This window comes from Gymnoscopelus microlampas (assembly GCF_963454915.1).
Source record: "Gymnoscopelus microlampas genome assembly, chromosome: 22".
Lineage (NCBI taxonomy): Eukaryota > Metazoa > Chordata > Actinopteri > Myctophiformes > Myctophidae > Gymnoscopelus > Gymnoscopelus microlampas.
In genome coordinates this window covers 35,210,955-35,225,376 of record NC_139959.1, presented here as the reverse complement: position 1 = coordinate 35,225,376, position 14,422 = coordinate 35,210,955, and the positions used below count along the sequence as shown (strand labels likewise).

General features: G+C 43.3%; 1 long non-coding RNA gene across 1 annotated transcript in view; it reads right to left on the bottom strand.

Moving 5' to 3' along the window:
* Positions 1 to 14,422, bottom strand: part of LOC311038482 — a 389,296-nt gene that overhangs the window by 351,980 nt on the left and 22,894 nt on the right. The window lies entirely within an intron of this gene.

Here is a 14,422-nt window from a genome sequence, read left to right as displayed (position 1 = left end):
TGAGTGTCTCTGTGGTTATTATGGGTGCGTTCGGTTCCACATGCAGGCGACACCGACCGGATTCACCTTTTAAGTGTGTAACACACACACACACACACACACACACACACACACACACACACACACACACACACACACACATTATAATAAATACATTTTTTAAGCAAAGACTTTTTACACAACCATCATATTTATTTAGCTATTTTCAGTGACAATATTCAAACAAAATAACGAAGAAAACAAATATGCTTAAATGAATAAATAAATCATAATAATTATAATAATATGATATTATTGTTATTCATAATAATGAATAAATGTGTTAACAAGATGGGGTCATGCCTATGTTCCCTCAGCCCTATGTTCCCTCAGCCCTATGTTCCCTCAATCCCTAACAATTTTATTTTATCCAAATTAGTCCCTATGTTCCCTCAGTCCTATGTTCCCTCAACCCTATGTTCCCTCATCCCAAATTAGACTCTATGTTCCCTCAGCCCTATGTTCCCTCATCCCAAATTAGACCCTATGTTCCCTCAGCCCTATGTTCCCTCATCCCAAATTAGACCCTATCTTCCCTCAGCCCTATGTTCCTTCAGCGTCACATATGGCCCTTCCATAATGTGCTGTTGGGGTCACCTGTTGGGTTACCCCGGGCTCCCCAAGGTATCCCCCAAAGGTATAAGACTATATACAGATATATTATTAGTAAGTTATAAGTTATAAGACTTCATAAACTTTTCTTTACACCGATGATGATGGTGACCACAACATTAAATTGTGGCTACGTGGTACAGCTCCGACGGCCCGCTGCTCCGAAAGCCCACCAGTCCGACAGCCGCCCCTAGGCGCGGAGGTGGACTGGGGACCCCCGGGGGTCCCTGGCTCCGGAGGCTTAACCCGACCGGTCTGTCGGTCGGGTCAGGCCTCTCCAGCCAGGGACCTGGAAAAGGGCCCAGGACCCGGCCCAGGGAGCCCCGAACCTGGGTACTCGCTCCAGTCCGGGGGGGACCCCTGCCTCCGGGAGACACCCGGCTCTCCAGGCGGTCCCGTGGACCCACTCTTAAGCACCCCTCAGCGGGCGTTAAGTGAAGTGACAGACCGCGGCCCAAGCACCGCGGGGACCTGGTGGTACAAACCAGAATAGTCGCCCCTGGGACTATTAGCGTGTCGGGCCCGGCTCACCGGCCGGTCCCGCGTACCCAGGCTTAAGCACCCCTCGGCGGGCGATAAGTCGGGGGGGGGGGTCCCGCGGCCTACAGACCGCAGGTACCTGGTGGTACAAGCGGTGCCGCAATAGTTATCACGCCCATTAGCAGGGTCTTGTTTCCTCGCTGAAGAGTGTGGGTCTACAATCGGGAACTTTGGTTTACTCAACTCCTGCGTGCGCCACCTATGTTGTCTACACCCATATCAGTTTGGTGTAGACCACTGTCCCGGCGTGGTCACTTGGCAGTGACTGCACGCCCAACTCAGACGAGTCTGCAGCGCCCTTTATGCTTTATGCTTTATGCTAACAGAGTGGAGGTGGAATGTGCTAAGGTTGGCCTCAGACTGAATGCAAAGAAGACTGAGGTAATCACCTATAACATCAACATGGACCATCCGCCGATTACAACATCAGATGGCAAAGCTCTGCGAGAGGTCAATGACTTCAAATACCTGGGTTCCTGGGTGAACTCCACAGACGGCGGGTCCTGCATTCGGGCAGGCCTGCCATCCGCCCCGAGCATCCGCGCGCCGGATCAACATATCCGGTCTGGGAAAAGTTGCCGATTGTACCGGGAGAGAATTTCAAAAGAGGGGGCCATGGTGGACCCCAGATCCTCCTGGGCTCTCCGAGGACCTCCAGGGCGCCCGTCCGCCCGGCCGTGCCCGAGCGGAGGCCTCTGTCTTCCAATAAACCCGATGGCCACCGTGGCCTCCAATTTCATGGCTCTTTCCCCCCTATCGGGGAGGGGGGGAAGGGACCCATGGCCATCGCCACTCGGCCCACCCGGCAACCCCAGACGGAGCCTCGCGTCGGGCATCGCCACGGCCAAGCTCCACATGTACGTTCTAGAGCGAGTAGGCGTCCCGACCGGGAGACCTTTTCACAGGAGGGAGGCAGGGACGAGCGGGGCGCCTCCTGGGCCACGGGGAGGGGACAGGGAGGTACGACGCAGAGATCCAGGGCAAGGCGGCCCGCGCCGCCGCCCCAGACGGAGCCTTGCGTCGGGCGAGGCTCCGTCGCCCTAGCTATCCTATAGCACCAGTCGGCCCTTGTCCGTAGCTTCCCCCTCTCCACCAGAGGAGAGCCAGGGAGCCCAGGGCGACCTGAGGCTGCAACACCTCAGGCTGCAACCTCCAGGATCCATGGCCCTGCGAGGCACGGGGACGCCCCCGAATATGGTGCACCATGTCCGGCCATGGTCCCTAGCTACCCTGTGGCACAAGTGGCCACGTTCCCCCCCATGCGAAATTTCACGCATGGGAGAGGCCGCGAGCCCTAAAGCTCCTGAGCCTTCCGGAGCTTTTTTCTGGTTTTTCGGGCGCCGTTTGCCCGGGCAGCCACCCAGGGGCCCGTGGGGGGGGGGCACCGACGCGTGCACACCCCCGGGCGGGGATCCAACGAGCCCCCGGGCGACCCACGGACCGGGAGGTACCGGCCGTTTTAGCCCGAAAAAGCGCAGATCGACAAGCCGAAAAAAGTTGGAATTTTAGCCCGGGGGTCCTCCAGGGGGTCCCCGGGGACCGACTGGAGCCCATGCGGACACTTAGAAAAACATTTGAGCCTATCCAGGCTTGTGGATCTGCTCTTTTTCCACGGCAAGACTTTGTCCCTTTTCCAGACCCACGACCGGGGACCCCCGGGGGTCCCCGCCGGCCGCCCTTACCCGCCTCGGGAGCCACCGTCCCTGGGCATGGAGGTGGACCGGGGACCCCTGGCTCCATGTGGACACTTAGCCCCATCGCTTCCCCCAGGAAGGTGCCTCTTCCTGGGCATGGTCCCTACCTATCCGATGGCACCAGTCGGCCCTTCTCCCTGGCTTCCCCCTTCACACAGGGGAAGGGCCAGGGAGCCCAGTGCATCCTGGCATAGTGCCGGGTTCACACTCGCCCGCTCTACCCGCCCCGGGAGACACCGTCCCGGGCACTGAGGTGGTCCATAGACCCCTGGGGAACCATGGACCGGGGACGGCGCCACCTGTGGCTGCCGGTGGTATTGCGCCCCACGACAGCGGGCTTTTACAGGCTTTTACAAGCTTGTGGATCTGCTCTTTTTCCACCCTTTTTGAGTCCGGATTTCAGCTTTCGGACCCGCGGGAAGTCGGAGCCGCGCCACGTAACCTTAAAATGTACGTGTTGAAAGCATATGTTCTGAGGGTACGTATATGTGTACATTATGTCACAAGGAAAACTTGACCATGACCATGACTGACCATGATACTGACCATGATGCTGACCATGATGCTGACCATGATGCTAGGGCAACATGATTGGCCAAACTTAATTGCTTTGACCTGGTCAGCTAAGACACATTAAACTATATGTATAGTTTCTCTCATCAATTCAAATTCAGACAGCTGTGAAACTGACTGATGTTAAATTATATTGATAATTTCTCATCAATTCAAATTCAAACAGCTGTGAAACCTATAGGCACCTATAACAGCTGCAAAGAATTACTGATCATTGCAGTGAACTATTGAACTATTGAACTTTTATCACAGCTAATAAAGTGAAATAATAATAATAATAATAATAATAATAATAATACATGTCTATACTAATATAGAGCTTTTGTAGATATCCAAAACAACTATATTACAAAAAAAATAGTTTAAAGGTATAATAAGCTATGTAAAACTTAGCTTATTGTAAAAAAAATAAAAATAAAGGGGGATTTAAATGAGTACAAACAAAGTTCTGATATACAAACATGAACATTATACAGTCAAATGAATACGGGTTGGACATATATGGCGGGGGGTCCTCCCCCAGAAACGTTTTAACACAGTAGATACTGTATTAAAAAGGGAGTTTCATAATTTTATCAGTCATAGGAAAATGATGGGTACATTATTTTATTTTATCCATTACAAACCTAAATTTATAGAAATCGTTTTGATGACTGAAGCAAATAACCACTCCTGATATTGACCTAATACTGACATGATACTGACCATGATACTGACATGATACTGACCATGATACTGACCATGATACTGACCATGACACTGACATGATACTGACATGATACTGACCATGATACTGACCATGATACTGACATGATACTGACAGACAGACAGACAGACAGACAGACAGACAGACAGACAGACAGACAGACAAGACAAGACAAGACAAGACAAGACAAGACAGACAGACAGACAAGAGAAAACATTAGAATATTACATGGGCTGATGGAACATAAGGCTGAAGGAACATAGGGCTGAGGGAACATAGGGCTGAGGGAACATATGGTCTATTTTGGGATGAGGGAACATAGGGCTGAGGGAACATAGGGTCTGTTTTGGGATGAGGGAACATAGGGTTGAGGGAACATAGGGTCTAATTTGGGATGAGGGAACATAGGGCTGAGGGAACATAGGGCTGAGGGAACATAGGGGTGAGGGAACATAGGGCTGAGGGAACATAGGGTTGAGGGAACTTGAGTACGCTCCCAACAAGATTAACACATTTAAATCAACATGGTGGTTTATTGGGTTCTAATTTCTCCAAACTTCTCATTCGTTTCCTACTGCCACGAGGTCATCTGTTCTTACGTCATCCACTCTTTATCACCTGAATAGTTAAATAATAGACCTATCAGATTCTGCAAATGCAGATCTGCCATGTTTTATGTTTGTTTTAGTTCAGAATAGCTAATAAATAAACAAACAAACAAACACATACATGAATCCAACTGTGTTGGTTGTGTAGCCCCTAGAGGGAGACAGAGATACAGGGATGTCATGAGTGACACAGGTATTTAAGGCCTTTCTAAACAGACAGGAAGCAGTTTGCCAATTTGTAGCTCCTCACAGCACCATACTGGGTGTGTAGTGAGAGGTTTGAGTAACAACTTGATGAATGAATGGTAAGCATGGTTTTGATTCATTCATTGAATACTTTATTAGAAGTTTGCAGAAAAAAGCACATGAAAGTATACAGTTCAATACAAGGTCAGCTAATGGGAATAAAAAAACAAAACAAGGAAGCCATTGGCTTGTTTCCATTGGGGTGCGAGGCGTTGTGAGCTTGTAGATCTGCTATTTTTGGCAAAGAGGTGTAGAGGGAAAAAAGAGCAGACCAAGTAAACAAAACAAAGTCTGAAACACAATTTTATACAATATAGAGGGGGTCCCTGCTTCATCTCTCTCTCAGCTAGGGGGTCCTTGGCCTGAAAACGTTGAAGACCCCTGGTGTAAATGATTATACAGCGAAAAATAAATGTTTGTTGTTGTTGTCAGGTGTGTACCGGTCCCTGTGGGTGTGGTCTCTCCAGGGCGTGTGTATGTGAACTGCAGAAGGTATGTGACTATCTTTTATGTGAATGAAAAGAGGTTTTTACATTTCTGCAAATGATTTTGTGTGACATTGTGTGTAATATACCCGTGCATGTTATGTGGTGTCATTCATTGTACAGCTGCCTGCAGTTGATGAACGGTGTTGCCATTGTGAGCAGAGTGGTGACCATTGAGTGGTTCCACAGATAGAAAGCCCATTATTTTTTTCCCGTAGAGATTTCTCGCTGTAGCTCGCTCAGTGGTGCCTCTCGTGGCTCCAGTTCGCACGGTCCAAAACTATAATTTATACAAACACCTGCGTCGGTAGGTCAGTATCTCTTGATTAGACCCACTCAATAGTCTGATTAAACGTACAGAGGTGGACAGTAACGGAGTAAATTTACTTGAGTACTGTATGCCTACTTAAGTACATATTCTGAGGATCTGTACTTTACTTGAGTATTAAATTTCTTTGATACTTATTACTCTTACTCGAGTACATTTTCAAGACAAATATTTTACTTTTACTCAAGTACTTTTCAAGGAAGGCTGAAAAGTACAAGTTACTTTTATGTTCGCTGGTTGTTGTTTATCCCTCCTAAAATGTAAATTGGTCTCTATGGTCCCTGACCATGTTGCAATATGTTTTTTTTCTTCTTGTTCCATGGAACAGTGCATATTATCGACCTGGTGACCTATGATGACATGTCAATGTTGTCAGTTTCTGGGAAGTCGGGAGGTCAAGAAATTCCAAAGAAAAGGGAGTTAGAATCTCAAGAAGGGGAAGTGTACCGGATTGCCTGATGGAGTCATCATTATTAGGAAATGTGGCCATATAATTGCATGTGTCTGTGTAGTCCATGGACCACTGGTTGAGAAACAGTGGGATGTATCATGGAATGCATGCATACAGTAGCAAGTGTTAGCAAAGCACTAATCTTAGCTCCAATCTCACCCAACACAACAGTGGTCCCCAGGTTGATTCTTAATCAGGGCGGTGGTCCCTGGTTCACAATCAGTTGAAAACCCCTGCTTTAGAGAGTTTAAAACTATAAATCTCACTGGAGTTTAGGCTATAGCACTAGTATTTAGCACATAGCAGTGACATATGGTACTTTTTTGCCATGAATATTCTTGAAAGGCAAATAGTGACATGCTTTGTTTTTCTGCCTTGAAAACAATGCATGCGCCTTGAATGGGGAAACGTTTTTATTTTATTAGGACTCATAGAATCACAAAATGTCCCTGGGCTGGGACCCATTCAAATGACCACTCGTGGGTCCTGACACCCACTAACTACATTGAAAACCTAACATCACTGCTACTGCTTAGATGAGGAGTTATTGTTGCATTGGCATTGCTGAGGTTTTAGACATATTATAGTTTGTTCAAGACAGTATATTTAAATGTAATATTTTGTGGTTATTTGGTTATTTTGTGCTGCACCACTAGGCTATAAAGATATTAATTTAGATTACTCGTTTTGAACCAATGCTGCACTAATTTGACTTGTGATTAAAGAAAAAAATACAGCAATTCATTGACGTGAAAAATAAGAAATGTACTTTTAATTTTACTTGTACTTTAATTCATGTAATTAATTAATTTAATTTAATGTAATTTTAAAAGCATTTACTCTTGAATACTTAAGTACATTTAAAAGGAAGGACTTTTTTACTCTTACTTGAGTAATATTTTGACTGAGCTACTTTTACTTGTAGTGGAGTAAATTTAACCAGGAGTACTCTGTACTCTTACTCAAGTACTGGGGTCGAGTACTCTGTCCACCTCTGTAAACGTATAGGTCAGTATCTCACCTATTTAGACCAGGGGTCTTCAACGTTTTCAGGCCAAGGACACCCTAGCTGAGAGAGAGATGAAGCAGGGACCCCCTACTCTATATTGTGTTTCAGATTAAACTTTTTTTTGTTTACTTGGTCTGCTCTTTTTTCCCTCTACACCTATTCCTCTTTGCCAAAAATAGCCGATCTACAAGCCCGTGACCTTGTAGCTCTGCTATTTTTGGCTAAAGTTCTAAATGGTTCCATTTGTACAATCTCTGAGTTACAGACCTGTAAGGGTCCATTTGGTTCCTAACTATCTATCATTTAGCTGGGGACCCCCTGGAACTCCCTCAAGGACCCCTGGGGGTCCCCGGACCGCACTTTGAGAACCACTGCCGTAGAGGATGATCCGGTTAGCTGTCTTGGCGACCAGTGAGCTCAAGCTGATGCCTATACTGTAGGTTGTTGTCCGTCTCGGTGAGTTCACTTGACGTTGGTGCCGAAAACAATGTGCTATGGACCATGTGTCCTTAATAAAGTTTGATTGATCGATTGAATGATCATTGTAGTTGTATGCTACGCCACAGCTAGCTCACCAGACGTGTTTATGCATGGTTGATAAAGTCCAGCACTTCCTCCATCTATGATCACATACTTAACAACCTCAGGTGTCACTCCATCCTCCCCAGTGCCCACTAGTGTGGCAATTTTAAGTGTGCTGTGAACACACACACACACACGCACGCACGCACGCACGCACGCACGCACGCACGCACACACACACACACACACACACACACACACACACACACACACACACACACACACACACACACACACACACACACACACACACACACACAGAAATACGTTATAACAAATAAAGTTTATTAAGAAAAAAACGTTAGCTATTTTCAGTGACAATATTCTAACAATAATGAAGAAAGAGGTGGTATCAAATGTAGTTAGACAGTTAAATACATATGTTTAAATTAACGTGGTTAACAAGATGATTTGCTTAATGTGAAACATTGTTTTCCCACTCAACAGTCAACAAACCATCATACTGTACAGTGTAAGTGTACACAGGGTATCTGCACATTTATAGTTACAATTTAAGGACTTTTAAAACTTCAAAAAGGGAAAGAAAATGTACTAATAAGACCATTACTACGTCAAAAGTAACCAACAAAGTATACTATAAAAAATGGTCAAAACATTGGCCAAATTGTCAAATATTACCTAAGAAGCAGGCAAAGTTTTTGAAAATAGCCGATCTACAAGCCCACAGTTCTCTGACTGGTCCTGGTTAGCACATTCAAGCTAAGGTGGCCTTAGGGTGCAAGTTGGTTCAGTGTTGTGGAAGATTTAGCAAACCTACCACAATACAGTTATCATTATTGCAAAACATACAGTCCACTGGTAACAAGGTGGAGGTTGTTCTTAACATTGCTGCTGTTTTCATCTGTTTCAAATTGTTAAAACTACAGTGAAATTGCCATCCAAAACATTTAGGTTGGTTTTGTACAATTGTAATTTGTATAGTAAGTGATGCTGATATTTGGTATGGCAAGGCAAGGCAGTTTTATTTGTAAAGCACATTTCAACAACAAGGCAATTCAATGTGCTTTACACACAGAACATCAAGTAAAGGAAACACAATTATACAATGACATTAGGATGCATAAAACAAAATAAGTACAAATGTATAGATACAGTGACAGTGCAGAAGAGAAAAGAAAAGTAACTCAAAGACAGTGGAAAACAGAAAGGTCTTTAGTTATGTTTTGAAAGAAATAAGAGTGCCTGTAGGACCATACAGTAGATGCATACAGTGACCATCATGTATACTGTAAGTCGAAAATATTGTCAATCATCTTGGCTGTCGTTTCTGTGATCTGTAATCGAGGAACTGGAAGTACCCATTCCATTCACTCCAAACTATATTTTTGTGTACAAGGCCTTTAAAAAAAATCATTTATGAGCTAAAATTTTGATTTTGAGACATGTTTCATCATGCTATGAGAATGAAATTATTACTTCCAGCCGTGGTGGAAACTAACTAAATACATATACTCAGGTACTGTACTTAAGTGCAATTTTGAGTTTTTTTTTTTACTTTACTGGAGTATTTCCAGCAAGTTGTGAGCTTGCAGATCTGCTATTTTTTTAATATATATATATATATATATATATATATATATATATATATATATATATATATATATATATATATATATATATTTATCCCACGATTTTGTAACCCTGGGCGCTACACTCCCCCACCAGCCTAGGGAACCCAGAGCCAAGCTCATGCCTCCTTCAATGCATGCCTTGTCACCTGAAGGGAGGAGTTTCCCCGGTAGGACGTAGCACGTGGAAGGAACGCGTTATTCCGTTGGGCGCCATTGTAATTCTGTTCTCTCATCATCCACTCTTATCATCACCACTAATAGTTAAATAGACCTTATATCTGATTCTGCAAATGCAGGGCTACCATGTTTGTTTTAGTTCTGAATAGCTAATAAATAAATAAACAAACAAATAAATTATTCCAACTGGGTTGCCTAGGGCTGGAGGCAGAGATACAGTGATGTCATGAGTGACACAGACAGTGGTGTAAAGTAACTAAGTAGGCTACATTTACTCAAGTACTGTACTTACACGGAAGTACAATTTTGAGGAATTTTTACTTTACTGGAGTATTTCCAATTTTCAGTACTTTTACTTCTACTCCACTACATCTCAGAGGCAAATATTGTACTTTTACTCCACTACGATTATTTGAAAACTTTAAGTTACTAGTTACTTTGTAGATTTTGATTATTGTTACAAAACAGACATTAACCACTTCAGCCTGAATAGATTTTGGCCATTTGAAAATAGCAGATCTACAAGCTTACAATGCGTTGCGATGCGACGCATTGTGAGCTTGTAGTTCGGCTATTTTCAAAAGATTTGAATACATTAGAACTCTTGTGAAATGGGATATTCTGCGGAATGAGTACTTTCTACTTATGGTACTTTAAGTACATTTTGATACCTATACTTTTGTCTCAATGTTGAATTCCAGACTTTTACTTGTAACAGAGTATTCATTGCAGTATTGATGCTTTTACTTGAGTAAACAATGTGTACTTTTTCCACCACTGTCAACTGTGTTGGTTGTGTAGCCGCTAGAGGGAGACAGAGATAAAGTGATGTCATGAGTGACAAAGGGATTTAAGGCCTTTCTAAACAGGCAGGAAGCAGTTTGCCAATTTTTGGGTCCTCACGGCACCATAAGTGTGTAGATAGAGGTTTGAGTAACAACTTTATGAATGGTAAGTCCAGTGGTGGAAAAAGTACTCAAATGTTTTACTAAAGTAAAAGTATCGTTACTGCAATGTAGAAGTGCTCTCTGTGTTAAGTAAAAGTCCGGAATTCAAAATTTACTTCAGTAAAAGTACAAAAGTATTGGTATCAAAATGTACTTAAAGTACCAAAAGTAAAAGTACTAAAACGTTTGAAAATAGCAGATCTACAAGCTCACAGCGTTGTGAGCTTGTAGATCTGCTATTTTCAAATAGCTGAGGTATAAAATAGGGCTAAAGTGGTTAATGTATGTTTTATAATGTTATAATGTATATGCAAAGTAACTAGTAACTAAAGTTTTCAAATAATCGTAGTGGAGTAAAAGAACAATATTTGCCTCTGAGATGTAGTGGAGTAGGCCTAAGTAGTGAAAATGTTTGTTGTTGTTGTCAGGTGTGCACCTGGTCCCTGTTGGTGTTGTCTCTCAAGGGTGTGTGAACTGGAGAAGGTATGTGACTATTTTTTTATGTAGGCCTATATTATGTGAATGTGAATGAAAAGAGGTTTTTACATTTCTGCATATGATTTTGTGTAACATTGTGAGTAATATTCCTGTACATGTGGTGACATTCATTGTACAGCTGCCGAGAGTTCATGATGGTTGTTCATTTGATGAAAGTTGTTGATTGCACACCTAAATCACAGCTAAAATGGGTAACCCAGCTGTGCTTAAAGTCCCCTGTGTGGGGCTGCCATAGAGGTGAGGGACTTTGTATACACTATTTGGACTGCTGTGTGTAAATGAGGCATTGGGCCTTTTCGTTTGTAGTTCTAAGAATCAACTAGGGACCACTTGTTGTGTTGGGTGGGGGTATGAGCTAAGATTAGTGCTTTGGTAACACCTGCTGTGCATCCCATATCTGTACATCCCACTGTTTCTCAATCAATGGTCCACGAGACCTACTAGTGGTCCATGGCATGATAAGGCCTGCAGGTGATCCATGGGAAAAAAATAAATAAATGTAAATACACAAATAAAATACATTTTTGTTAAATGTATTAACATATGTTTCAATAATATTTTATTTTAATAAGTCCATTAAAAGGAAGAAAATATTTGAGTGAAGTGGTGTGGGAGAAAAAGCTTGAAAACAATGGCTGATTTGTTGCACACTATTACGTAAAACAAATTATATCAAGCAGAGGCATTATTTAACAGAAATATGTGAGTGGTCAAAAAAAGGTTGAGAACCACTGATCTATTTCTATCCCCCGGTTACCCTTATTCTGTTCTCTTACTTAGGCTACTACCAACCTTCCATTAAACTCATGTTACTGCTATACTGTGTCTTATGTATGAGTGAGCAGAAACATTTGATTATAATATTAGGCACATTTCCTAATAATGATGACTCAATCAGGCAATCCGGGAAAACATCCCCTTCTTGAGATTCTAACTCCCTTTTCTGTGGAAGTTCTTGACCCCAACTTGCCAGTAACTGACATCATTGACGCATCATCATAGGTCACCAGTTCATTAACCCATTAAGACCTGAGGCGATTATTTAAAATGTTTTCTAAATCCAAACAGTTTTTTGAAATAAAAAAGAAAAGAAAAAAGTTTTCAAGATTTTTCAAAAATAGCAGATCTACAAGCTCATAGCGCGGCACCGAGTGCCGCGCTATGAGCTTGTAGATCTGCTATTTTTGAAAAGCCAAAGAAATCTAAAGTGATCAGATGCGTTCCAGGTCTGCACTGTTCCGTGAAATAATACCAAAAAAATCCTGCATTACTAAATGCATGGTCAGTGACCACATGCAATACCTTCACGGACCACCAATGGTCCACGGACCACTTGTTGAAAACCCCTGCTGTAGAGCAGTGGTTCTCAAACTTTTTCATGTCAAGGACCCCCAAATTGACACTTATTATCCCGTGGGCCCCCATTTGAAAAGATATGCCAGGGACCCCAAGCCTGGTAAATCCCCCCTCTGGAAATCTAATTTGTAAATACAAATGAGGTTTACCAGGCTAAGGGACCCCCATAAGAGAAGATTTTTTACTGCAGTAAATCAGCAGTGATTCTCAACCATTTTAATTTCAAGGACCCCCAGTTTGACACACATTAGGCTACGGACCCCCATTTAACAGCATTTCTATTTCTGGGACCCCAGTTTATATTGTAAAATCAATGTTAATTTAACTCTTACAGTGTACAAATGGAACCAATCTGGTTCCATTTGTACACTCTTAGTTACAGTAAGGTCCATTTGATTCCTAACATTTAGCTGGGGACCCCCTGAAACTCCCTCAAGGACCCCTGGGGGTCCCCGGACCCCACTTTGAGAACCACTGCCGTAGAGGATCATCCGGTTAGCTGTCTTGGCGACCAGTGAGCTCAAGATGATGTCTATATAGGTTGTTGTTGTCTGTCTTGGTGAGTTCACTTGACGTTGGTGCCGAAACAATGATCATTGTAGTTGTATCATGCCTCAGCTCAGGTGGGGTAGCTCACCAGACGTGTGTATGCTTGGTTGATAAAGTCCAGCGCTTCCTCCCATCTATGAGCACATACTTTACAACCTCAGGTGTCGACTCCATCCTCCCCACAGCTCTTAAGCTCACTTGATGGTACTAGCCTTGACCCTCTGGTACCCATCCATGAACTTTCAAACTCTTTCCACCAGGGGGCAGCCCATACCTATTTATAACCACAAATACTGTTCCCCATAGCTAGGCTGCTATCATGGTCACTGATTGATTGATTGAATACTTTATTTGCAGTTTGCAGAAATAAAAAGCACAGGAAAGTACAGTTCAATACAAGGTATTTTAAGAGGATTTTAAACCCAAGAAAGGCTTGTTTCCATTGGGGTCCTTTGTACTCCATTCATTCGAAACATTTAATGACAGACATTGCAAAACATCATATAAACAGTTTGAAAACAAAAAACAAAAATATGTATAGTAAACAGTTCGAGAGGGGGGGGGGGGGCTAGGCTTTGACTTTTATAGGGGCCAGTTTCAAATTGTAAGGCATGATGTGGGCATTCAAAAAGTCTGAGAAAAAGAAGGAATGGTTCATTAATTTAGTTCATTATTGTGTCATGTCCATGTCCTTCTCTGCAGTAGTAGAGTCACAGTAACAGTCATAGGAGCAGGAAACGTGGTGCTCTGTCATCAGCTGATTGTGTGTAGGCCTAAGCAAACATTTCCTCCCCCCACACACACACACACACACACACACACACACACACACACACACACACACACACACACACACACACACACACACACACACACACACACAGTCATAGTAAGTGCACACACACACCAGTGTTGCCATTTCTGCTTATTATAAGCGACTTGTGGGCTTGACATTTTCATGTCAAGGACCCTCAAATTAATATGTATTTGGCCGCAGACCCCCCCACATCCGAAAATGTGTTTGTGCCAGGGACCCCCATACAAGATTTGTAGAATGTTTCACAAATATTCCACATTTTTTCCTTTTTAAAAATATTGTTTTGAAAATAGCCGATCTACAAGCTCGTTGTGAACTTGTAGATCTGCTATGTTCAAATAGCCGATGTATGTAGGTTCAAAGTGCTCATGTGGCCTATTGGTCTCTTATTTTGGGCTTGTTTTCATAGACATAGGTTGCTTATTTCTCTCGCTAAATCTGGCAACTGTGGCACACATGCATGTGTCTGCTTGTGTGTGTGTGTGTGTGTGTGTGTGTGTGTGTGTGTGTGTGTGTGTGTGTGTGTGTGTGTGTGTGTGTGTGTGTGTGTGTGTGTGTGTGTGTGTGTGTGTGTGTGTGTGTGTGTGTGTGTGTGTGTGTGTGCGTGCATGAG